Raw genomic sequence first — 27,246 nt, 5'->3', positions numbered from 1 at the left:
AAACATAGCAGTTTTGGGAGATTGCTTCTAGTGTAAGTTGAACAGTCTTACGTACCGAAAAAAAACTCCCTCTCCAATAATATATTTCTAAAGAACCTTTGGTTCTTATTTTTTACGACAACGTTAAGAGATTTTTGAGGTTTCGTTAGCTTAACAATTTCCTGGAATGTCTCTTTGACCCCGCACACAAATAAGCTGAATTTTTCCACAAGAGATGATCTGCAGTTTTGGGCTGTTATATAGTTTATTGATCCAATAGTAGCTTGACTATCTGAGAACATGCTAATATCGGTAGTGAATATCACGTTTTCATCAAAAATTTCTTTGATTGCCAGAATTTCAGTCTCGAACACGTTATAATATTCGTGGAGACAAAATGAAAGACACAAATTTAGCTTCTCGGAGTATACTTCTCCACAAACTCCAGCATCGGTATTGGTCACCTTAGCCGAAACCATGTTTATAACATTTTAAACCTTCTATGCGAAGAAGTTCGTGTGATTGTTTTTCCGACTTCTTTTTCCAACATTTTCTGGATCATTTCAAGGCTTTTGAAAATATCTCAAAGTACACATCCTAACAATGAAGAATAACACACAAAAATAACAAAATGTTAAATTTACCTAATTTTTGAATTAATTTACTCTTAAAAATCACCCACACCAACCTGCTTACCTTATATCTACAATATTTTTGCTTGATATTTACTATCACTGCTTTCCTGTTAATATTGTATAAGGAAACAATTTTGAGCCCCCATTTTGCATTTCCATTAAGGAATTATTTTCTTGTTTATTTAATTAATTGCTTTCGATTTTATAAAACATCCATTAAATTTCAATCAAATCCTCATTCCCCATCAACAAAAACCAAAAAACAAGGACATTGACCTATATTTTTAGGACAAATCCTTGTCCGCTTTGGATGATTCATTTGTCAATATATACGCACGTGGGTCGGGCGCGGCGCCGCGTCTTACAGTTCTATCATGAGCTTGTGACGTGACCTTTAAAATAAAAAATCTTCCTAATAAAAAATCACGCGGAATCATCATTGTTAACCATTTTCGGGGAAAAATAGAAAATTCATGCCCTCTTAACACGATTCGCACTCCATTCATTTAACTAAAAAAGGACTCTCCAAGGTTCTTACCATCATCATCTTCATCCATTGCCATCGAGAAACAACACAAAACACACAATAAAACACACCAAACATACACATACACAAAAGCACAGACTAACGAGGGCTTTATTATTACGAATGAATCACACGAACCATACCCGTTAGCCTTTAAGTGAAATGATATAGTTATAGGACCTCTAAGATATAGCCAACCAAAGCCCTCTAGTACTATTTGGTAGCGGTATACGACGCGACGTGTAACGTATAAATGCGTTATATCCTATAGACCAACTGTAATGGACTATAAATTTTCGACACCAAATGGATGAATGGACAACAACAACAACAATAAGCAGACTGTAGTAAAATATTAGTCATGTATTTGTGCGTGGTAAGTTTAATGGCGTAAAGGACATCGAAATTCGTGGCCAAGTTGTGTAGGTTAGGCATAGGTACTTATGTTTAGCTACTACTCGTATTGTAAATTAACATTTGCTAGATTTCTGGTTGAGAAAATATGAAAGCGATGATGATTTCGGGGATTACAGATTGTGGTTATAACGGGATCATTAATTAAATACTATTATAGGAAGATTTGGAAAGATGAATAGTACAAAATTTTATTTGAAGAAATTCAATATTATGAAACTTTCAGCGCAAAGTCAACGGCCTGAAGTATGCATATTGATATTAATATTTATATTTACTCTTTAAACTGATACACTGATTTTTTTAAATAAAAAAATAAATAAATTGAAACCTGGAGCCCAGTGACTTATAACTCTTAACTATTCCTGTCTGCGAGTAATGTTTTCACAGGTAAAGGGACCTAGAACTTTAAGCCGAATCCGAACAGCTAATTTGAGAAAGCATTTTTCATGACAAGAATTACTCTTGAAGAATTTGTCAATTTCTCGCAAGAGACAGTATTCGTGAAAAAACTTTAGATGGCACAGGCAGGGATTCAATCCAAGACCTCTGGCAGGACAGTCCTACACACTAACCATCACGCCACGGGTACACGGATTTTTATAAATACTTAAATACATAAACGTCACAGGTGCAATTACAATATTTTAAGACATGATAATTATGAGTATGAAAGGGTCACTTGTCTAATAATACCTATGACAAAATGTGAGTGCTAACAAACTATTACCATTCACCTGTTAAGATACTGATCAACGTCATTTTGAAAAAAAGTGGACTTACAAATTTTCTTTAGGCTATAAGAACGATGTTGGAATGTCTTATAACGATCCAAAGCTAAGATCCCAACACCTTCAAATACTCCTTAATACTGAACCTCTTAATTGAATATAGTAATCTGATTCCTATTACATACTACTTTTGACCCTTTTTCAAGACGTGTATTTTTTGTTTTGTTAAGATAGAAATTTGAATTGTGTAGAATTTATAATTGTTCAATTATAATAAGAACAAACCAACTTATTCCTTTAACTTTTTCAACAAACAGACCCATAAATACTAAAATGTTCCTTCATTTTTTCCCTAATAACATGACAGTCATCTTCTGATATCTTCTTAAAAAGAAAAATCGACATTTTTGAGGAAAAAACAGTTTTCTGCATAGTAGTCCACTTAGTCGTATTTTTGAATACTCAGACATGCCTAGTTTTAGAGTTCTATTTATTGATTTAATTCAAAATATCGAGTGTTTTGAAATCTCTTTACTGTTCTTTACATGATTAATTAAGGTTTAAGGTCGGGACGGACCTGGGTCTCAACCAACATGCGTCTCCAGCCAGCTCGGTCTCTAAATTTGTTGAGATTATACTCATCGGACATGCTTTATTCCCACCATATTTTCCCATTAGTTGGTGCATACTCCCTACCAGGCCATCGCCTGCTACTTTGAATAATTCGACAGCAATGCCGTCAGCTCCAGCAGCTTTTTCGGCCTTTAGTTTCGATTTAGCTATTTTCACTTCGTTCTTACGGGCTTTGGTTCGTGGTGGGTACCTTTGGGAGGTTTTTTTTAACCTTTTGTTAAAATTAACGACCCTCATTCCTGTTGTGATATCCGATCGATGAGATGAGATAGAGTCATCGATCGCGTGCTTCTCATGCTCCATTTTTTCCATCTAAGAAGCCGGTGCCTCGCTCCTCTTCGGCTCGTAGAGCTAACGAGCAGCTCTGGTCCTTCTGTGCATCACCGTTTTGTATGAACGTTGTTTAGCTGAGTGTGCTTGCAAAAGTTTCGCTGTGGGTGGTCGTGTGAAACTTACCACTATAGGCGGCATCTCTGATGTTTGCAAGACAATATAGCCACTGGTTTTCAATAAAAATGCGGGCAGCATGTAAGTCCTAAAGAGAATTAAAGGAATATAAAAAAAGAGTTAATTAGATTTGCTTCTGTGGTTGTTTTAGTTTTAAGTAGTTTTAAGGCGAAATAGGTAGTTTAAGTTAGTTTAAAGTTTCATATAAGGGACTTTATTTAAAGTAGATTAGCTTAGGTTAGGTTAAAGTGGCTGTAAATGATAGATTTGGACACACTTAGGCCAGTTTAATGGCCCCTTGCGATACCACATGAATCTTGAGGCTTCCTCGTAAACTTAATGGGACCAGTTCAAGTCCCTAACGAGACGTGAGAGGCTGATTATGCTGATATGATTTAGATCTTTTAAATCGTTAAAGAAAAATTCCCTTAGGTAATTCTTGCGTTTTTAAACTAGACCAAGGCATGTACAGCTTCTGCGAAAGTCATTTAAGAATACGCCTAGTACGTTCTTTCCTATCAGACAGTGTCCGGTTATAACACCTATTATCGAGGTTATATGCGATCTGCTAAGAGAAAGGAAGCACCTTGATCGCATGAAATTTTGTGTTGCCCAGATATTTTTTTGTGACGTGACACGTGGTGGTGTTGTTCCACCTGCTGTTTGTCTTCTTCATAGCGTCTTGACCAACGTGGTAGGATGGGCTCTACTGTACCGTTCCTGACAAGTTCATCTGGCTTACAGTTTGCTGGAATGTCTCTATGGCCCGGTACTCAGCAAAGGTGAATATTGAACTGTTTTGCCATATCCATTAGAGATGATCGACAGTTATAGAGTTTGTAGAGACAGAGTCCAGAGATTTTATAGCAGCCTGAATATCTGAGAAATTACGAACATCAAATGTTTATATCACGTTAACTTTAAACCAGAACAAGACCACTTTTATCGCCAAAATTTCCACTTGGAAACACGCTACAATGATTGGGAAGACGGAATGGGAGACTTAACTTTAATCTCTCAATTTTAGTCACACCTCCAGCAACACCTTCTTTTGTTTTTGAAGCATCTGTATAGAAATGGATTGACTCGTCTTCCAGGAATGACCTATCCTCCCAGTAAGATCTGGAAGGTATAGAAATCTGGAAGTTTCTGTCGAATTGCAGTTGGGGGATGGTGTTGTCTGTGTGCTTTGGAATTGATTCTAAATGTGACGAAGCTTTAAGGGTAATAGCAGACCTTGTAGATATTTGTTGGCAAAATATATCAAGAGTTGTTAAGAAGAGTAATTTGTCCAGTGCCGCAGATGGGGCCGTGCGAAGCTATCCGCTTATACATAGGCAAGCTGAACATTGGACTTTATTTAATTTGTCGTACATTATAATCGGTCTTATTATTGATGTGTTTAGGGTTGTAAACCCCATTTATTACCAACAGCTTTTTTGCAAGAAAAGAGAGCTACAGGAGTTTTTTTGACTCTTTCTTGTCGTTACGTTTCCAATTTAGTTTTTTGTCTATGACAAGACCTAGGTATTTAGCCTCGTCTGAGGCTTTAATATTAATGGATTCTTTTAATATGTGGAGGGTTGACTAGTGGAATAAGACTAAATCGGTTTTGTGTGGGCTAACACCTTGTTCACACCGATCAGCCCAAAGTATTAGTCTGTCTAAAGCATTTTGTAAGAGTTCGTTTAAGGTGTTATAGCAACGTCGTCCGCATAGGCGATCACTCTGAAACCCTCCGCATCCAGACTGGTTAGGATTTCATTCACCACTAGGTTTCAGAAGAGAGGGGATAAAACACCACCTTGCGGTGTCCCTCTACTATTAAATCGTATGCCAGAAGTGTTGCCGAGTTTTGAGTTAAATATTTTTCTAGCCAGCATTAAATGAATTAACTCGTGAAGCGAACTCTCTACATTTAGAGATGTTAGTTCAGATGTGATTGCATATGTGTCCACGTTGCTAAAGGCACCTTCGATGTCAAGGAAAGCAACCATAGTAAACTCTTTATGATGGAGGGAATATTTGGCGGTATGTAACATTGTTTCCACCGATTTACCTTTACAGAAGGCATGTTAAGACGAAGACAGAAGTCTTGTAGCAATACTTGCCCTTATATGGATATCAAGCAATATTTCCAAGGTCTTAAGAAGGAATGATGATAGACTTATAGCTCGTTGATCTTTAGGATTGACTTGCGAGCATTTACCTGATTTGGGTATAAAAAAACTTCAACTTCTCCCCATGCCGAGGGAACATGGACCAGACAGCTGGTAAAAATAGCATCATTATTGCAATTATGTCAGAAGTCTTTTATAGCTCGGCTTGTATTATTCCTTCTGGTCCTGCAGATTTGAATGGTTTAATGCTGTTGAGAGCCCATTGTAGCTTGTGATCAAACCTACTCTTAATAATTTGAGTAGTTTTTAATTAAAACTAAGACATTATTATTAAGTGTTATATTTTAACTTAGAGTGTCCCTATGGGACCAGTTATGGTTAATTAGGCTTGTTTTATATAGATAGGTTTAAGAATGAAGTAAGAAAAGAAAAAAAAAGTGTGTTGGACTGTCATGCGAGAGGTCTTGGGTTCGATCCCTGGCCCTTAAGTTTTTTTTCACGGGTACTACCTCTTGAGAGGAATTGACAAATTTTCCAAGAGTTGTTATTGCCACGGAAAGTGCTTTCTCAAATAAGCAGTTCGGGTTTAAACTGTAGGTCGTCTCCATTTCTGCAATTACTCGCGCACAGGAATGGTTGAGAGTTTTAAGTCATTAAAAAATAAATAAATTGGGTGGTGCAACAGTCCGTTGTGAACCAGGGCCCAGTGACTTACAACTCTCAACCATTCCTGTGTGCGTGTACTGTTGTCAGGAATGGAAGGGACCTACAATTTTAGGCCGAATCCGAACGGCTAGTTTGAGAAAGCACTTTTTCATGACAAGAATTACCCTTGAAGGATTTGTCAATTCCTCGCAAGAAGCAGTACCCACGCAAAATAATTTTTTTTAAATTAAGGTGGCACAGGCAGGGATTGAACCCAAGACGCCTTGCATGACAGTCCAACGCACTAACCATCGTACCCCGGGTAAGTCATTAAAGTACCACCTTTTTTTATAATATTCAAAATTATTTTTATAAACTCATTCAAATATTTTTTTTTTTATTGGTTTCGTATTTTTAAGAAATACCTGTTTTTTTTTCTTTTAGAGTTTAAAATTTAGCTGAAGCTTCCACAAATCGTTTATTTCAATTTTTGAAAACAAGAATTCTCATTTAGTTCTAGAAGAAATACTTCTTTTTTTTAATGTCTTGTTTATTTTTCTATATGACCTTGGAAAGTATCCCACTTCTTAAACTCTGCAAACCTTTAATAACCGAAAAAAGTGAGAGATCCATGGAATATTTTAAAATTATTTATGTCAAAACTTTTTTCATTTTCCAGATGTTAGTCATTTATAAAAAAAAAGTTTTTAATCTTCTTTTTCTAATTTTATAAAAACAAAACCAAAAAAGCGAAATGAAATCAGTATTGTTTAATATTTCTTTTTAAATTTGTTGTTCTTTATCAGTACACTTTGCTGCTTAATTATTCCTTACAAAATAAAGCGCGCAATTAGGTTTCATCGTTCTACTTTTGTTAGTAACTTGAGTGACAATAATAATTTTAACCTTCCATTTCGCAAGTTCAAATATTTAAAGATCAAATGATCTTTGGAATTTATTTTGAAAAGTCTATTTTTAACTTGTTTTCTCCTTTATTAAATCACTGAAAGAACATTTATTTTCAGTCTTAAAAATCTCAAAATCGATTTTTTTTTATGAATCCACAACATAACTCTTGGTTTATGTACATAAATAAAATAGTTGATGATAACGTTGACTATTTTGATAATTTCGTTTTGATATTTATTCGCACTAACTTCGCAGAAATATTTTTAGTATAATATTACCGCAGCTCAAAGCTTGTTAGTTTAATTTCAAAAAAAACAATCAGTGTTTTCAAAGATAAAAATAATTACTGTCGGTCTTTCTACAGTCTTACAGCATTTACAAAAAGTTTCTTTATAAAAATATTATTCTCTGTGTCATAAAAGAAATTCAAAGCACCGGCAAGTAAATTTTCAAAAACACTCAAAGCATAGAAATTGTGAAAACTCATAAAGTGTTTCTAATAATAAATAAATCCATACAAGCTTACTTTAAGTCAAGGTTTAAAATTAAAATTTCATTGAAGTGTGATATGGGATATCTTTAGAACACTCCTAACTATTCGTAACTTCTGTTGAATTTCTATCCGAGATGACCTTTCTATAGCATTGTCATCTGGAATTTTATGTAAGTCATTCGAAAGACATCAATATATGAGTAGAGTATGTAGAATTTTATTTCGATATAAAAATTTTGTCATTCTCGGCTTTTATTTCTTGCAATGAAAATAAAATTTAACATAAATTTTGTTATTATTAAAATAAAGTTTACAGACTAAAGTTAATAATAGAGTTCAACTAAGATAACGTGGCAAGATATTTATTACTTGTATGTTATTAATAAGTAGTTCTAGTCTAGTTTTTATGATTGTTGGCTTTACTTATGTCTCCACAGAAAGTTGCAATATGAAATGAAAATAAAAAAATGAATTTAAAGACTCACACATACGGTTTAAAGGAACTTGATTTAATAGTTGTAAATTGTGGCCTCCTCGATTTGAGGTTTAATAAAAATGAAAAATTCAACTTAGATTTTTGTTGGTGGCATCAATTTTATTGTTTTTTTTATGATTTCAGAATGTAAAAAAGTCAAAACGGGTCTCAAATCAAACTTCATTTATTTTGAAATCAAATATACTGAATAAAAGTTATGAATGTATTTCATCCGTTTAAGGGAGTTAATGTATTTCCATAAAATGGTTCACAAATAAAAAAATTCGTATACGCCCAAGTGCACCATTTTGTTCTCTTGGTTTTCGATAATAGCAACAAATTACTGAAAAGCATTTAAATTTTCTTTTATTATTTAGAGGAATTTTAAATTATTATTTGAAATAATTAAATGTTTACTTATAGGAAAAGAACGACTTTCGATTGCGAAACAATCAAAGGAATCGATGACGTTTAAACCATTTATCCAGCAAAAAACAATCGGGAAAAATGTCTTCCATTGCAAATGAAAAATCATAAAACTTGGTAAGTCCTTTGACCATTAAGCTTTATAGATGTGTATTATGTGTGTATAGTAAATATTGTTTAATTTTCTTCAAAGCCCATTATTGTTAATTCTGTGCAAATACGCCTTAATTGGTATATATTCTTCTTCTATCATAAAAAGTTTATTCACTTAAGTTAAGTAGATTTTGTGGCACTCAGAAATTTTTCGAACAAGTCACCTTTCATTGTGACCTTTTATAAAGAATAAAATATTCAATTTTAGCTTTTTGATGCTTTTAAGAAACAAGAATCAAAATCTCATCATTCACTTTAGATACTTTTTTTATTAAACTTATTTTTAAACTTTTCTATTAAACCATTAAACAACGGCACCTGTACGTTGAGAACCTTTGTCTGCATCAACTAGCCAACACAACGGTGCGTTGGCGGTGGCGGTTACAAGTAAGATGGAAGGAGGGAAATTATAACAGATTTCTGATGTCTACAACAGATTCAGTGTGTACCTATATTCATGCAGCGTACATTTCCTTTCCCTTGGGCTATGTTGACTTTTGTTGAATATAATCCACTTAAGAACGTTCAACTTTGAATATCAATTATTTGAATAGATACTCGTACTCTCCACATTGTACAGAACATCTACGCCCTTAGCCCTAACCCGGTTATTAGGTGGTATCAAAAGTTTTGGTGTTTTTTTGTTTCTTTGTGTTGGTTCTCCTTCGGCAGCTGTTTTCTTTATAGGACTTTGAATTCATGAAATTGACTTAGAGAAACTTGTCTAGACACATTGTTTAAAAACTTATCTACCTGATTCCCATCCTTCTTAAACTCTGCCTAACCCATTCGCAGTGGCAATGGCATTGATAGAAGGGCCCCACTTTGATGATGCCTATTAAATAAATGAACTATACGACCACATCAACCATCATCAACCCTGAACTTTTGTCATTTTCCAATTTCGGATTTGGTGTCATAAATTGTATCCCAACGACAACCGAGAAGGAGGAGGCAACCCTTCACCTAAAACATGTTTGTATGTATGCGGGGCATGTGCGTCAAATTTGTGCGTCTAAGTGGGAATTTCTTCGTGTATTGTGTCCTTAAATACAACTTATGTCCGACAAAAAAACTTCCTTCTATTGACTTCGATGTTCGAGGCGACAGCGCCAGCGTTGTCGGCGGAGGCAGTGTCGAGATGATTGAAAAATATTGGATTAGAAATGAGTGCAGTTCCCCCGAGGCATCCTTTCTTACAAAACCCAAAACGAAGCCCGAACCCAACGAAACCAAACCCAACCGAACCCAACCAAACCAAACCAAACCGACCTCAATATCAAGTTAAAGGATAATAAAAGAAAGCAAAAAAGGGAACAAAATTAATATTTGGAGGAAAACAGAAACAATAAGAAAAATTCAATAAGGAAACTTACGTTTCAAGCTTTTGGTTTTGATATCCACACAATGGCATCAGCAGCAAGCAAAGCAAACCAACAAAATAAAGAAAATGGTTAAGTAAAGAAAAAAACAAGAAACATACGAAACATCGGTCGTTTTCATATTCCCAGGACTCTTTCCCTTTCGGGCTTAATTCTTCTTGGTCCTTTTTTTTGTGTCCTCTTTTACACCATTAGCGGGGGTGAGTGGCGGAAAAAAAGAGTGGCAAAAAAGGAGCACCATCATCATTTCCACAATGGGGGAGAGGCGAGCAAAGCTACAACCAATACGAATACCTTCACCGAACCGAACCGCACAGCACCCCACTGCACCGCACTGGCCAACGTATCTCCACGCCATACCACCACACCACCTCGCTGAAACACCCCCTTGGGTCGTTAATTTAATCAACTCAAGACATTTATTACCAGCTATTAAACCACCCACTACATTGGACAGACCGACCAAAGCTGTAGCTGATGCTGGTCGTCTGTCGACGCGTTGGTGTTGGGTCGCGTTGTCGGGTTTTGTTGGTTTTTTGTTTTTCTCTCTCTTTTTCTCCTACCCCATAGTTTTATGTCCGATTTTCAGTTGCACGACTTCGCTTACCATATCCCATTCCAAGGCCACATGCACAGGAGTTGAGAGTTGGAGTTAAAGTTGGAGCTGGAGCTGGAGAAGGGTCGAGGATATTTAAGGATGCATGAGACCGAGAAAAATCCCCAGCAATGAAAATATCTCGTCCACTAATTCATTACGAGCAAGTTTATCACACTCTGGAATACATTAGTTTGTTGTTTTCGGCAGTGGCTTCTGGAACACGCTTCATGCCATCGACCCTCCTTGCTGCTTGTAGTCTCTAGTACTCCCTATTCCTACCTCATCCGTCCATATCGGTCGTCGTCGATGGTATGAATTCCGAGAGACCATCATCAGGGAGAATTAGGATCAGGACAAAGCAAAGGAAGAACGAACAAATGAACAAAAGAAAAAGCTAATAGTATAGTAGTTTGGTCTTATTGGTTATGTCGAAGCACAAAGCACATGCACAAAGCACAAGACGAGCTCGGTTTGTATAGGTAGGTCGGTAGGTGGAACAAGTGGTGTAGTTGGTGGTGTCTTGAACTTGTTCTTAGTCCTTATGCCAATGATGATAATTTTTTGGATATGTTTCAGGATGTATAGTCACAACAGTATAGGTCTAGAGGTATGGTGTTTCGAAAAAGGAAATTGAGCCTAATTGGGGGGCGGAGGATCAATAAAATAGGTTTTGCTTGAATTAGAACGTAAAACTGTGCCGGTGATTAATGATATCAAATATCAAAGAGAAAAAGGTCTCTGATGGGTTGACGTGGCACAGAGGAAGTGGCATGATATTAGCAAATTAAGCTTTGTGAAGGCTTAATCTATGACTTGAAAAAGCGTAGAGTGGGATTTTCTGTTTGAGTTTATAAAAACAGAGTGGAGTGTAAAATTAAAGGAATGATTTTTCTTTTGCGTAACAAACCCACAACGGCTGGAAGTATGGTTTCATATTGAACTAACATTTTTTTCTATGGCCCGATCCATCTTGTACGGTGCTTCATCAAGGTTGGCAAATACCTAATCAATTAAACGTATAGTTTTGTTGTTAAAAGTACGATGCACTACTGTGATACGATTTTTTAAAATGATAAAAGTTTACATTTTCAGAACTTTTATTATTGATAGGTCCATTTTACTGCCAAGACATTCTTTTTAAAGTTTTTTTTTTTAACTTTTGAATGGTGAGGTAAAGGAAATTTGAGTAAATTTCTTCATGAAGGCTTTAAACGTCTTAGACAGATCAGCTATAGACAGCCTTACTACTACATTGTTATGATTCTAACACCCATCTCACGGGACACTACTTAAATGAAGCAAACATATTCTATAAGGATACTTCAAAATTGTGTACCAATTAGATAAAGACGATTATAGTAATGTTACAATACTTGGTAAGCATATTTAAGATTAGGTCTTATGAAGCTGATGTGTAAAGGGTTTTGTTGAAGAGTGATTATCAAATTCCTTACAGCAATGTTTGCGAAAGCCAAGAGATCAATTTGATTTATTAATAATATGATCAATATAAAAGTTCAAACTAAGTTCTCTAATGCAGATATAGCCAAGGTTTTACCATTTCTAGTGTTGATTTTTTTGTATTTTTTTGGACGAGTAAATCTTTTGGTTTTGGTATGAACATAAAGGGGGTCACATAGAAACCAAAACGGCCTCGTGTGTACAAACCCAGCACTACCCTCAGTGCAAGAATAAGGTTCTTATAAAAACATCCTTATATCCAAGGTATTCAAATAAAGTTTTTAGACGAAGCTTAGTATCTGGGTTTTATTTTAGACAAAAAATATGTTGGAGAAAAGGTGCAGCTACGGATATTTCAACCCAAGCCAAAACAAGTAAGTAATGTGAGAAGCCGTAAGACGGCTACATTCGCAAAAGACTGCCATGTCCTTTTCCGATCGAGTCTCTAGTAACCTTTTAAAGAGTCCTATGCTGCCTGCATTAAGCATTAAAAATCAGTGGCAACATTGCCTTTCAGCCATCAGAGATGCCTCCTCTGAAGTGCTAGGTTTCACACGGAGACCACAGCGAAACCCCTGGTTTGACTACGGATGCCGGTCACGCAGCGAAACAACAGGCATACAAAACGGCGCTGCATAGAAGGACAAGAGCTGCTCGCGAGCTCTACAAGCAGAAGAGGACGGAAGAACACCGGCTTCTTAGATGGAAAAAAGAGAGTATGAGAAGCGCACGATCGATGAGATAGAGGGATGTCAAAACAGGACTGAGGTTCTTAAATTTAACCAAATGGTAAAAAAACCTCCCATGGGTACCATACACGAACCGAAGCCTGTAAGGACGATCAATATAACATCGTAGTAGAACCACTTTTTATGTTGGAAATATGGAAAGACCACTTCTCGAAATTATTTAACGTCGATGACGAACCGAATTCCACTCTAAGGGAGATAGAACCACTCAACCTAGGCGACTCAAGTTTCGCCTACCCGACCTCGACGAAGTGAAGATAGTCTTATCTAAACTGAAGTTAAACAAAGCTGCTGGAGCTGACGGCGACCTATTTTAAGCAGCAGGCGATGACTTGGTAGGGAGCATGCACCAACTCATCTGCAAAATATGGTCGGAAGGAAGCATTTTTAATGAGTGGAATCTCAACATAGTTTGTCCAATATATATATGATTAGACCCTCTAAATTGCGCCAACTACAGAGGCATCAGTCTCCTTGGCATTCCATTAAAGATCCTTTCTGCCGTATTATGTGAACGTCTGAAGCCTTTTGTTAACAACCTGATAAGTCCTTATCAGTGTGGCTTCAGGCCAGGAAAGCCCACTTTCGACCAAATATCCACACTATGGCAGATCTTGGAAAAAATGCAGGAGCTTCAAATCGATACCCTCCATCTCTTTATCGATTTTAAAGCCGCGTATGACAGCATCTATAGGGAAGAGCTCTACCGAGCAATTTCTAGATTTGGCATCCCTGTCAAACTTATCCGTTTGTGCAGAATGACGATGGAGAATGTGCGCAGCTCTATCAGAGTCAGAAAATATCTCACCGATGCATTTGATGTCAAAAAAAGGTTTTAGACAAGGCCGATGCACTGTCATGCGACTTCTTCAACATCGTTCTGGAAAGAATTGTGCAAACCTCAATCGTCAACACTAGATCAAAGAAGAAGATCAAAGATCAATCATCAAAGATGGAAGATCAAAGTGTGATCTAAGTGGAGCGTTTTTGAGCATTGGGACGGAAGCGAAGAAGATGGGTTTAGTGGTCAATAAGTATATGCTGTCATCTAAAAACAACGACGCCTTGGACAAAACGTCACCATGGACCGCTGAGTTAGGTGAGTACTTTGTTTACCTAGGCACCTCTATAATTTAAAACAAAGACACCAGCTCTGAAATCAAACGAAGAATAACTCTTGTACGTCGCTGCTTCTTTGGACTTAGAAGGCCATTGAGTAGTAAAGTCCTCTCTCGAACATCTAAAATCACCATCCATAAGAAACTTATCATCCCGGTTCTCATTTCTGGGGCTAAAGCCTGGACCCTGTAAAAGAAAGACGAGAGCGTCTTAGGATGCTTCGCGAGAAAAAGTCTGCAGGTTATTTTTGGTCCCATCTGGATAGATGGAGAATGGTGGAGAAGATATAAGGACGAACTGTACGGGCTGTACAGTGACACTGACCTAGTTAACAGAATTAAGGTCCAACGGCTTAAATGGCTGGGTCATATACCTAGAGCGAATTTACATCAACTCTCCAGCTCGGAAAGTATTCGATCCAATCCCGAGTGATAGCGTAGTAGAGAAAGACCGCGACTTAAGTGGCTCACGCAGGTGGGTGAAGACCTCAACCAACTTGGCGTGTGAAACTGGAGACAGCTAGCTAGGGACTGAGCTGGCTGGAGACTCATATCGCTTGAGACCCAGGTACGGACCTGTCGAAAATCAGGTGAAAAAACATCACCACGTGTCAGGTTACAAAATACATCTGGCCTAAACTAGATTTAAAGCGCTCAAGGTACTTGCTATCTCTAAGCTGGTTGTATATAAGCTCGATAATTGGTGTCATAAATGGGAACTGTCTGATAGAAAAACACGCCTCGTGGCTAAGCAAACTTTTGCAAAAGCTGTATCGATGATTAAGAAGAGAAAACAGTTCCTCACTTCCTCTGTACATGCCCTGCTCTAGCTCGAAACCACAAGGCCTATTTCGGACAATTCTTCGAAAACGATTTAATTGATCTCAATCACATTAACCTAACTAACATTTTGCTTTTCGTAAAGGACTTAAATTTGTTTCATTGAGATCAGAAGAAAGTCTCAAGATTCATGTGGAGTCACAATGGCCCGACAACTAGCAGAAGTGTGCCCCAACTAAAAAAAAACTAAGGGTCCATTTTATTTTTGTGTATAAATAATTTTTTTTACTGTCCGAAAAAGCTGACATTTAAGTCTGCACCAAAATGTCGATGCTAGAGAAATCGAAAAAAGTGAGTTCCCAGATTCCGTCCGTGTATCTGTACTGGTCCCTAAGCTGAAAACGTTATGTCGATTGACTTCAAATTCGGTAAATAAGGTTTTGAGCTGATTCTATATCTCGAAAATGGGTAATTTGTTTTACGAAATTGAAATTGTAAACATATGTTAAAAAGCTGTTAATAACTGTATGCAAAAAATATTTTTAAATTAAATTAAAAATTTAAAAAAACCGCTCTAACGATTTTCAAATAAAATAAAATAAATAAATCGAATAACATTTAAATGTTTGAAAACAAACTTTTTTGCAAGTTCATGTTTAAATCTTAAAATACAGGAAATATGTTTTTTTACTTGTAGAATTTTAATCATTTTGATAAATATCTTTTTGAAGACACTGCCTCTTAAGAGGAGCTAATAAATCCTTCAATAGAAGTTTTGAGTTGTCACTAAACTTTAAGTACACTCTTTTTGTGTTTTTAATTTCCCAAAGGAAGTTATTGTAATGGTTCCGATTTGTCAGAATGAAAATTTTGACATTTCTCGACGTTTCAAGGTCGAAATAAAAGATTTTCCGAAAGATGTCTGTGCGTGCGTGTGTACGTACATTCGTACGTGTGTACGTTCGCGACATTTTTTTCGTTGTCCATAGTTCAAAAACCAGAAGAGATATCGATTTCAAATAAATTTTGTTGTACAGACAATAAGGCAGAAAGATGCAGAAAGGGCTCTCAAGCAAATTGCGTGGGTGTTTTTTTACCATAGCAGTTTGAAAAAAAGGTGAACATTTTGGTTAGTCCTAAATATCTTACGAACCAAAAACGCTAGAGACGTGAATTAAATTTTATATAATAAACTGTAACGTGATACCAAACAAATTTATTTTTTGGAAAAATTCAATTTAACGGTTATTTTTTATAAATCAAAAAAACTGAAGAAAAAAAATTGTCACCTCGAAAATTTTAAGACTCAAATATCATTTCATCTCCAAAGCAATTTTGTGCATCGAAGAATTATGTTTTCGAAATCTAATAAAATTTTGAGAAAAATCGAATTGACAGTTTTTTTTTATAAAAAATAAAAATCAAAAAAAAAACATTACCCAGAATTGGTAAAAATGGAATATCGATTCAAATATCTTTTCAAAAACTTGAAATTTAGGCTTCAAGCTTATTTCATCTTATAAGAAATATTGTTTTCGAAAAATGTTGAGAAAAATCGAATTTGACAGTTTTCTTACAAAAAATAAAAACCTAAAAAAAATGTATAAAAGTTGTTGAAAATTGATTTTCGACTCAAATATCTTTTCAAAAATTGTAGATATTGGCTTTAATTTACTTTTATCTTTCAAAAAATATTGTTGTTAACATTCAGTAAAATTTTGAAAAAAATCGAAGCAACAGTTTTCTTACAAAAAATTAAAAACCGAAAGAAAAAAAAAGCAAAAGTTGGTAAAAAATGATTTTCTACTCAAATATCTTTTCAAAAATTTGAGGTAAAAGCTTCTTACTAATTTTTACTTATAATAAATATTGTTTTCAACATTCGATAAGATTTTGAAAAAAATCGCAATGACAGTTTTAAAAAAAAAAACAAAAACCTAAAAAAAAATTAATAAAAGTTGGTAAAAATTGATTTTCGACTCAAATATCTTTTCAAAAATTGTAGGTATTGGCTTCAAATTAATTTTATCTTATAAGAAATATTGTTTTCAACATTCTGAAAAATGTTGAAAAAATCGAATAGACGGTTTTTGTACAAAAAATTTAGAACCTAAAAAAAAATTAACAAAAGTTGGTAAAAATTGATTTTCGACTCAAATAGCTTTTCAAAAATTTAAAATATTGGCTTCAAACTTATTTTATTTCACAGAAAATATTGTTTTAGATATTCAGTAATTTTTATATAAAAATCCAACAGTCCGTTTTTAAGCAAGACAAATAGACAGACGGGATGGGAAGTTATCAGTGTGGGTTGCATCCCAGCCTCTTTTTTTTTTATTTTCGTTAGTAGTAATGGTAAATAATTGTAAATGCCTGAGATCAAATACAACATTTTAATGGCACCTTGCATTTTACGAATCAAAAGTCACCTTTAATCTCTGTATCACAACTTTTCTGCAAAGCTTATACATTTTTTTTTCCTAAAAGTGACAGCCTAGAAAATTATGACAAAATTATGTATTTCCAATGCAAAATATATTATTTTTTAAACATCGTTTAAAAAATTGTATATCAAAAATGATATTTTTCTATTTTCTTCTGTTTTTTTTTCATTTATACTCTAAATTGAATTTTCACCAAGCTATCTTATATCTCAAAAGCTGTTAATTTTGGCTTAACGACATAAATATACTTCAAATTGTTTTTGACAGTTTAAGCACAACAAGGATGCGATTATCAATTTTCTCTAAATTCTAGCCTTTTATTTTTGTATGGACATTTTTTTTTAAATTTCCCAAAATTGTCTTTTTTATTTTTTTAAATTTATGTAGTGATACAAAGAAATAACAATACATAAAATATGAAAGGTATATCTTTGATAATACAAAAAGGCGACTTCAAACCCAACAAAAAAGCTGCTTAGTATTGTAAGTTACTCGAAGCGAAGACAAAAAATACCTACCTCCACCAAAGTCAGTCAGTGTATTAAGGTTGTTGATTCCATATTTTTGGAAAAAGGCAAAAAGACCGCTAAAGGGATCATAGTGATAATTTTTTGCACTTGCCCTTAACTATATATATATATATTTTTTTGATAAAGTGGCGCCCAACTTGAAATCTTTTTATTTTTTTAGCCTTCTTCCTTTGTAATCTGCCTTCGAACATGGAGGGTTTCAACTAGAATTGAATGACAAAAAAAAAGAAGAATATAAGAGAATATAATCATAAAAAAAAAACCTTAAGCTATAGAAAATTGGTCCTTGAAGATGATCTTGTTATTATTATTTTATTATATATTTCCTTTTTCTTGTGTGTGTCCAATTTTTCATTTTACCATTGTTCGTCTTTTGCCAATAAATCGCCAGCTTTTCTTTTCATTCAATCGATCCAGCAAGATACTACACGTTCGGCGTCATTTACTGACAATAGCACAAGAGTTGGATATGAATGCGGAGAAGAAGTTGAAGTTGAAGAAGGAGATGGAGATGGAGTTGAGCTCTGAAATAGATCTAAAATGGATGTCAGAAGGACGAGGACGTCGACTATGACAACAAAGACGGTGGAAGCATTGGCAGCGGCAGCAACAACGACCAAAAACGATACGAATGAAATGAAATGAAAAGGGGCTAACCCATAGAGTCTTACTCACGTTACCTTAAGGACACGATTGAAAGGATTATTCTGTGGCACGCAGCACACCATCAGTAGGTACATATACACGAATACAATACCAACGTCGATGCCGCGTAGTTATCTCTAATCTAGTTCAATATTGCTCCAGCTCCAAAGACGATGAATGGTTAAAAAACGGTCGGTCGGGTAGGGATAATGGCAGATATACTTTTCCTTTTTTCTTTCTTCTTTATTTTCTGTTAAACATATCCAGGACACAAGGACACTCGAAGTATGTTCACTACTCTCGCATATAACTCAGCCACGAATGTTCTATTGATAGAAACACTATACGAGTGTACGCGATTTTTAGTGTTTGTGTGGGTGGGTAACAAGCCTTTGAACATGGAAACATAATCATAATAAAAAAGAAATAAGGATGAGACAAGCGGGAATAAAACGCTTTACCGAGTATTAAGGACGACTTGGGGGAAGCAAGTCTAAATTGGGTTGGTATAACGCACACTGTGGCTGGTGTGGGTGCGGGTGCGAATGGGGGAAAATTTAAGGACTTGCCTTTTAGACTGTTGCCTCTATGCAGCAGCAGTCTCTATACTTACTTGGGGTTCCTTGTTTTTTCCTTTTTGCAGAAATGCCTGAAACGTGATATAATAAAAATCGAAGGGAAATAAATATAAGCGCCATCTCGCGGGCCTTTAAAATCTTCCCAAGAAAAGGATTCTTTTTCAATAAATTCATTTATCCTTTTTTACTGCTCGTCTGTATTTTATCTATTTTTATACTCGTACACACTACACCGATGGCATCTCATTTTTCTATAGGGCCTTGCGCGAGCGTTATTTTTCACTTCTTATTTAAAACGTTTCGTTTGCCATCATTTTGATCCTTCGTCGTCGTCTTGTGAAGTTTTCTTTTTTTAAGGAAGCGATTGGCTTAGAGTTGGGTGTGCTGTTGTGTTTTGTTTAGTGAGTTTTGAGTACAAGAATGCCAAGGATATGTGTAATTTATTTTGTGCGTCTATCTTAATGTCATTCGAGATAAATTGAATTTTGTGGCAATGGATTAGGAGACTTGTGACGAAAACGACGGCGACGAGGAGAATTTGGTGGCAAACACAGTGAAGAATATTATTGTTTATAAAAGTATTGTTTTTAGACACAAAATAAAAGGTCAGGAAAAGAGCTTTGTTTTTCACTCTTATACCGAAATTACACGGTATGAGGGAAGTTTATTAAAAATACCTCCGAGCGGTGAATTAGATATTTTATATAATTAGATATCACACGACATAACATTGTGTTGGTATACTTGAAGGCAAATCAAAGATGACTTTTGCAATCTAATACCACGTCAAAGAAGGATTTGAATGTAAATTGAAGCGTATTTAATTGGAAGTATATGTTTTTTTTTTACGAATTCAAGTTTAGAGAGGTATGTGAATATGTTTGAGAAAAAGGATGTCTGTTTTTGAGATGTATTTTTGTCTTCAATACTCTGGCTTTAAGTCCCTTAAAAGTGTAAATATTATTTTCGTATTTATTTAAAAAATTGCTTGTCATGAAAAATGCTTTCTCAAATTAGCTGTTCAGATTCGGCTTAAAGCTGTTGGTCCCTTCCATCCCTCATAACATTAATCGCACACAGGAATGTTGCAGACTTCAGAATTGTAACTCACTATGCTATAGTTTTCAACGGACTGCTCAACGAATATATTTGTTTTGCACGTCTAAGCCTAACATAGCCGATTCTCAAGAAAGGAAGTACTGCATTTAAGAGTTTAATGACTTTGTCAAACGCTGTCCTGTTAGTAGAGTCAGTGGAGACCATATCAAATTTATTCCCACTTTGTAAAGTGAATGAAACGAGTTGTACCAGGTTTGTGAGGTTAAATTTCTTTTTTTTTTCTTATAAAAACCGTGATGTAATAATTAGGGATCTATAATGGAAACTGAGGAGGTTATATAAAATAATTTCAAAATTTTAAGAGAAATTTTTAGCACCAAGTCGATAGTTTTAAACTCACCTTTCGGCCCTTTCTTGTGAATAAGTGTCATGGGATATGTTTTCTATTGTTTAGGAAATGTTCTTTGGGATCAGAAAAATGGTGAATTTCTGAATTTAGTTAGGGAAATAGCCTAAAGATCAGCAGGATCAGGAGTGAACTATCATCATTTTAATTGAGAAAACTAGTTTTCAATAGCCAATTTGAAGCAATGCAATTGAGCAAGAATTAATAAGAGAAAAATTCAGGAAATACTCAAAATGGATCAAAAGAATCGTTAGAGAATAATTTTTTAAAATATAAATATATATTATGATGGCTCCCCCCTGGGGAACACCAGATTGAGAAAGATATGATTCGATCCAAGCTAAGAAAAATGGTGGAAAACCAAAAACCTTAAGTTTAAATAAAATAATTCCGTGGCTAAGTTGGTCAAAGATGTTCAAATGGTAGACATGTGCATTCAAGAGGACACAAGCGTCCACAGGTTTTTCTCAAAACTAACCTCTGTCTATCAACTCCTACTCTCACCCCCCGCGGTGAACATCGGGTGCCTAGTACCTCAACTGGAGATTGGGTTCCAACCCCAGTGGAAAGTTGTTGGGGGCAGCAAACGAGAGAGGGGGGGAGAGGTGTTTCCATTAAGGCACCTCTCCTTATCCAGGCGGCAGCGGACGAATTCTCGAGATAGAATCAACGGTGGCGTCTACAGTTCCAGCCTCGGATACGAACGGATTCACTGTTGACAACCCACGCAAACGAAATAAGGACAACGAACTTCGGATATATACGTGGAATGATAGGTCCCTTAACAGACCACGTGCAGCCGAACAATAAGCGGAAGCCCTAAACTGCTGCAAGGCAGATGTTACAGCCATCCAAGAAGTGCGATGGGATGGACCTGGCAAACGCAAACTAAAAGACTGCGATATATACTGCGGCGACTGTTACCGAGAACAAAGACAGCGTCTATTTGGGTGTGGATTTGTTGTAGGAACTAGACTCAGGCAAAAAGTCTTGAGTTTCAACAGTGTGAGCGAGCGCATCACGACAATCCGCATCAAGGCTAAATTCGCCAACGTAAGCCTTATATGCGCGCATGCCCCAACAGAGGAGAAAGATGAAGACACCAAAGACATATTCTTCGAGCTATTGGACAAGACTTATGAGCAGTGCCCTGGCTATGACATTAAAATTGTCTTAGGAGATTTTAATGCCAAGCTATTAAGAGAAGACAGCTTTGGTGGAATAATCAGAGGATACAGCCTGCTCGACACTACATCCGACAACGGATTCAGGCTGGTCGATTTCGCTGCGGGGCGAGATGTTCTGGTAGCCAGTACGCAGTTCACGCATCTCAATATCCACAAGAGGACGTGGAAATCTCCTGATCAATCAACCGTCAACCAGATTGACCACATTGCGATCGACGCACGACACTTCTTCAGTATTCAGGATATCCCAACATTCCGAGAGGCCAATATAGACTCGGACCACTACCTCGTTGTAGCCAAGGTATGGCTACAGATATCCCGATCCAAGCCAAAACAAGGAAGTACTGTGAGAAGATTCGACGTTAGACGGCTACAATCGCAAGAGACTGCCATGTCCTTTTCCGATCGAGTCTCTAATAACCTCTTAAGGTGTACTATGCTGCCTGCATTAAGCATTGAAAAACAGTGGCAACATTGCCTTTCAGCCATCCGAGGTGCCGCCTCTGAAGTGCTAGGTTTCACACGGCCTCCACAGCGAAACCCCTGGTTTTTCGACGAATGCCGGCAAGCGCTTGCAGCGAAACAAGAGGCATACAAAACGTCGCTACACAAAAGGACAAGAGCTGCTCGCGAGGAGAGAGGAGAGAGGAACACCGACTTCTTAGATGGAAAAAAAGAGAGCATGAGGAGATGGAGGGATGTCACAATAGGAATGAGGTTTGTAAATTTTACCAAAAGGGAAAAAAAACCTCCCAAGGGTACCAGCCACGTACCGAATCCTGTAAAGACGATCAGGGGAACATCGTAGTAGAACCGCAGTCAATGCTGAGAATATGGAAAGATCACTTCCCCAAATTATATAACGACGATGACGAACCGAATTCCGCTGTAAGGGAGATAGAACCACTCAACTACGGCGATGCAGATCAACAATTCCTCCTACCCGACCTTGACGAAATGAATATAGCTATATCTAAACCTAAGTCAAACAAAGCTGCTGGAGCTGACGGCATCGCTGCCGAACTATTCAAAGCAGCAGGTGATGACTTGGTAGGGAGCATGCACCAACTCATCTGCAAAATATGGTCGGAAGAAAGCATGCCCGATGAGTGGAATCTCAGTATAGTGTGCCCAATACATAAAAACGGAGACCCTCTAAACTGCGCTAACTACAGAGGCATCAGTCTCCCCATGGTTGCGTATAAGATCCTCTCTGCCGTATTATCTGAAGCCTGTTGTCAACAACATGATAGCTCCTTATCAGTGTGGCTTCAGGCCAGGAAAGTCCACTATCGACCAAATATTCAAACTACCGCAGATCTTGGAAAAAACCCAGGAACTTCAAATCGATACCCTCCATCTCTTTATCGATTTTAAAGCCGCGTATGACAGCATCTATAGGAAAAAGCTCTGCCGAACAATGTCTGGTTTTGGCATCCCTGTCAAACTTATCCGTTTGTGCAGAATGACGATGGAGAATGCACGCTGCTCTATGAAGGTTGCAAAAGATCTTACCGATGCATTTGATTTAAAAAAAGGTTTTAGACACGGCAATGCACTGTCATGCGACTTCTTCAATATCGTTTTGGAAAGAATTGTGCAAAACTCAACTGTCAACACTAGAGGCACAATCTTCCAAAGGTCCATCCAATTACTCGGATACGCAGATGATATTGACATAATTGGAAGATCAAAGCGTGATGTCAATGGAGCGTTTTTGAGCATTGCGACGGAAGCGAAGAAGATGGGTTTAGTGATCAATGAGGGCAAGACCAAGTATATGCTGTTATCAAAAAAGGACACTGAACGTCAACGTCTTGGACAAAACGTCTCCATGGACAGCTATAACTTTGAGGTAGTTAAGGACTTCGTTTACCTAGGCACCGCTTTTAATGCAAACAACGACACCAGCGCTGAAATCAAACGAAGAATAACTCTTGCAAATCGCTGCTTCTTTGGACTTAGAAGGCAATTGAGAAGTAAAGTCCTCTCTCGAGCATGTAAAATCACCATCTATAAGACACTCATCATCCCGGTTCTCATTTATGGCGCTGAGGCCTGGACCCTGTCAAACAAAGATGAGAACGTCGTAATATGCTTCGAGAATTCAAAAATTCTCCGGGTGAATTTGGTCCCGTACGCATAGATGGAGAATGGAGGAACCGTCTGGTAATTCTAAATACAAATATTGCGGCAGAATATTAGCATTCCTTGCAAAATTGATATTACTTGGGACTTTTACCTTACATATGTAGATCTATTTTGTCGATCTTGGCTCTCATCTATAAAAAAAACAGTAGTCAACTCCACTTCAGAATTTCAACAAGCTCTTAAAAAATTACACATGCGGACTCTGGCTTATACACTCTTTTGTAATTTTCATGTAAAATTGACTTTTGGTTTATGTTTCCTATTTCGTTTTTTAACAAAGTTTTTGTATATTAATATAAGAATTAAGGTGTTTTTTTAGTTATACATATATTTTACTATTATTAAATTTTGTTAGGATACAGGTTTGGTTTAAGAATTGTTTAAAAGAAATACAATTCTTGAGGTAAGCTTACTACTTCTAATTTCAAATATAGATTTAAAATTTCAATAAATTAACTAGAACTATTATAACATTTTGGTAAAGCCTTATTCTATGGTACCTACTACTCTGAATTCTCAGGCAAACAAAATATGATAATAAGTGATTTTATTCATGGTTAATAATTAATTACACATTTATTTCTTTATCGTAATTTCACAATAGATCGCTTTAGATTTCAGTTTTGGTCAAATTCTCGATTTTAAATAGTACATACAATTAGGACTTTTGAGGTTTAAAATAAAAAAAATTAGAATTCATTAAAAATTAGTGTAAATCTTTTCTAAAGTCTTAAGAAAAGTTCTGTTTACATAGTGAAGGTTAGTTTTTTCGATATGGTAAACAAATAAGAGGAGATAATAGAAATTTAAATGATTTAAACAGAACGCAATACACACTGCCGATAAAAATTAAAAATTAGCTAAAGTTTTCTCATCTCTAAACAGAGCATTCCCCAATTACTAATCATCTAATTTTTCCATGTATTATTTTATCTGCAACGAAAAATTTATTAATATTGAAACTGATACTTCCAAATTTAAAAACATTTTTGTATGCATTCTTTGAATTCAAAACTATTAAGTATAGCTTCGATAATCTAAAGTGGCTCCCTTCACATTTTTACCTACCTACTATCCTAGTCCAAAGAATTTTTTTAATATATTACTTTAAACCACATGAACGGCTATAATTGATTTTCAGTTCTATCTCTAGTCAAAAAGAAAACTTACCCTAAGAAACTCTTCAACATTCAATTAAAAACCCCATCATCGCATCATATCACCAAGATAGAAAAAATCTTAAAATCTCTTACCTAACTACCATATAGTCAATTTTTCATTACCATTATACATCCACCCACTTCACCCTCATCCCATAGAAATGACACAAATTTCAAAACAAAAACAAATCCTCAACCCTCTGATTCTGCTGTATAAAGTGGAGACTTTTGCCACATAGCTTTTTCGAAAGCTACCAGTGGCGTGCATTACTGGAAAATGAGTCTTGAGAACACCCGATTTCATACAAATTTTATTTCACTCAAATGTCCTTAAAGAGAAATATCAATCTCAAACATTTTACTACGCAAACTCAACAAAGAGAAAAAACCACCAGAGTCAAGAGTACGTTGAGCAGAACTGAACATCAACATCATCAGCGTTCACATCTTCTATGCTCTTGCTCTCGCAATAACCTTGCACAACCCCAAAACTATACTCCCCATAAAGGGATAGATATCGTTGAACAAGACCAACAACAAAATAAAAACGGCACACAAAAAAAAAAACAAAAACAAAATTCCGGTCCACACCATCAAGGCGACCGAGCACCGAGCAACGCCGCTGTCATTCGTCGTGCCGTAATAGCAAGCAAAATTCACACCAACTCTATGTCGATTGGGTAGAAAATCAGTTCTTTTGATAACGCGATACGGGTTGGTTTACAATCGGCAAACACGCGCTTACCGCCATCTATCGGCTTAACTGAAATTTTTGTAATACGATTTTTGTGTATAGAATCTCGAATCTCGAAAGTTTTCCAGTTGTATTTCTGTTTTTGTTGATGTTTAAATCTGCGTTGGTAAAAAGAATTATTTTCTGTGGTTTTGTGGTTTTTCCTCTAAAATTGTAATAAATACGAAAGTCGTCCTTAAAACAAAACATAAAAGGGTTAATTTTTGACAAAAAATAAATTAGGTCAAATTTGCTGTGTGTGTGTATTTGTTTAATTGTTCGTTCGAGGACGAAAAATAAAAACCAACATAATGCCTCTGTTTTGTTGCTGTTTTTGTTGTTGTGGATCTTGAGTTTGATGATGATAATGATAAGTATTATTGTAGTTATCAGTGAAACCGTCGTTCATTTTATCCATTAATTGACGACCGGTCTAGTCCTCTTCTTCCCCTCATCAGCAGCGGGGGGATCTTTAGCCCTTTTGGCGTGGTGTAGAAGGACATCGAAGGACACTTTTGAATTCATCGAGTGTGATTTTTCGAAATAAAATCAAAAATCAGAAAACACGAGAAAAAAAGCCGGGTCGAAGGAATTGCGAGTAATTCTTCGATTTTACGCGACGAAGAGGCATCCAATTAAAGCCTGAAATTCTCACCACCACCATCATCAGGACAACGAACGTCCAAATAGTGTGATGTTTAATTTTAATTGGTGACGAGACAGAGGGCAAGAAACCCGCGTAAAACATTTTAAAAGTCTACCTTCATACATGGGAATACCTACGTATGTAAGTGTTTCAGAGCATCCAGAGCACGAGCGCAGACCCCGACCCTAACCACGACCCCGAACGAACGAACGAGCACAGAATCGTAGGCGAATCCGTGAATTTCTGCCTTGTTAAATAAATTAATTAAAAATGTATTTAAATTCATTTAATTTGGATTTTGTTACATATCAACGCCAACAACGCCATCATCATCGACGATGCGGCCAACAGTGTTCGACAAGATAAATGTTGTGCCAATGTCCCGTGTTTTGTGTTTTATTCACTTTTGTTTTTAATTTTGTGTCGAATTCGTGCTTTTTTTCGCTGAGATAAATGTTCGTATATTTTTCACCGTGAAAAGCATTTGGTGAGGATTTAATTGTGAAATACACTTTGTTCGTTTTCCGTGAGTCACGTCGATCGTTGCGTCGTATGAAGTTGATTCGGTTTGAATATTTTTCACACGGTAAGTTATACTTTGAAGTGGGTTGGGTATCCCTATCTACCTACCTACGCATTATAAATTTACTCGTCCCTGTGTACGTATAGATGCATGCGAACTATAGTCGTGTATGTCGATATGGCTCCACGTTGTCTGTAAGGACACACATCATCAACATCAGCAAGTAGAAGGAGTTTGAGCTTGAGAGTCCTGGTGCGAAATAAAACAAGAAGAGGAGGAAGAAAAAAAGTCCTGAGTACTTTTTAATGAGAGAGGGTAAGTTTGCCATTGCCAATGTTTTTATTTTTTGTCCCTTAAGAAAAACAAAATTGTGTCACAGAGACGTTTTCAAGTATACCCCGGAGCGGAGGGTGGAAGGGTGGTTTTTAAAGCATGACGAGAGCAACATCCTCATTTTTTTTTCTTTTTCTTACCTAAATTAACATAGAATCCTTTTTAGAAGGATTTTTT

The 27,246-nt window shown here is 36.2% G+C and overlaps 1 protein-coding gene across 2 annotated transcripts in view; it reads left to right on the top strand.

The window, feature by feature from the left end:
- The first annotated feature begins 8,438 nt into the window (after nucleotides 1-8,438).
- The window catches only part of LOC129954197 (uncharacterized), a 339,004-nt gene continuing 320,196 nt past the window's right edge, over nucleotides 8,439-27,246 (top strand). Inside the window, exon 1 of one of the 2 annotated variants that reach the window (XM_056067941.1) lies at nucleotides 8,439-8,550. The gene's annotated coding sequence lies outside the window, so the exon portion shown is untranslated. Of the gene's footprint in view, nucleotides 8,551-25,168; nucleotides 27,052-27,246 lie in introns of those variants that run through there. The other variant, XM_056067940.1, reaches the window with a different exon arrangement.

This window comes from Eupeodes corollae, chromosome 1 (assembly GCF_945859685.1).
Source record: "Eupeodes corollae chromosome 1, idEupCoro1.1, whole genome shotgun sequence".
In the NCBI taxonomy this organism is placed as follows: domain Eukaryota; kingdom Metazoa; phylum Arthropoda; class Insecta; order Diptera; family Syrphidae; genus Eupeodes; species Eupeodes corollae.
This window is presented reverse-complemented; position numbering and strand designations above follow the sequence as displayed.